Raw genomic sequence first — 971 nt, 5'->3', positions numbered from 1 at the left:
AAATATAAGTGAAACATGGTATTCCCAAGAGACTGGCAGTGATGACCAGATAAAGGGTTTCCAAACTTATAGATCAGACAGAAAAAATAGGAATCAAGGGGGAACCGCAATATATGAAAGAGACATAAATCAAGGAAAAGTCTGTGAAAAATACAGCAACACAGAATGTGAATTGATTGCGGTAGAATTTGAATTTGAAAAACTAGTGAATATTGTAGTTTACAGACCCCCAAATACTAAGGAGTTTGACATAATAATAGAAAAAATAGATGATATATGTAGAAACCATAAAGACTGGAATATACTCCGATCCGGAGATTTTAACTTTCCTTTCGTGGATTGGAAAGAACGGATAGAAGAAAGTGGTTGTATGTATACATATAAAAAAAAGAGTAGTAGTAGCGCAGAAGATAAGAGGCAATTTGAAAAGCTTTAAGATATGCTATTAGAACATAATATGCAACAAATAAACCACATTCCAACAAGAAAGGAAAATGTCCTAGATCTAGTATTTGTGAATGAGGTGAATTATGTTAAAAAAATAATAGTGTATAACACGGGAATTTCAGACCACAATGTCATAGAATTGATAGTCCATTCCAAAGCAAGTGATCGCAGAATTAATAAAAGCACAAACCTTTGGGAAGGATATGGAAAATATAATTTTTGCAATAAGAATATAAAATGGTCAGAAATAAATGAAGAACTGAATAAAGAATGGAAAAATGTATTTGTAAGTGATAATATACAGGTAAATACGGACATACTGTACAAAATACTGGAGAAAATTGTTGAAAAATATGTACCGAAAAAAAACAATAAACAAAAGACGTGCATACCAAGAGACAGAAGGATCTTATTCCAGAAAATTAGAAAGTGGAGGAAAAATCTTGCAAAAGAAAAAAATGTGTGGAAAATGAGGGAAATAAAATGTAAGATAGAAAATGCAGAACAAAAGATTATACAGTCGA

The sequence above is a fragment of the Palaemon carinicauda genome, chromosome 3, assembly GCF_036898095.1.
Source record: "Palaemon carinicauda isolate YSFRI2023 chromosome 3, ASM3689809v2, whole genome shotgun sequence".
Classification (NCBI taxonomy): domain Eukaryota; kingdom Metazoa; phylum Arthropoda; class Malacostraca; order Decapoda; family Palaemonidae; genus Palaemon; species Palaemon carinicauda.
The sequence above is the reverse complement of the archived record's forward strand: the minus strand, read 5'-3'. Positions refer to the sequence as shown.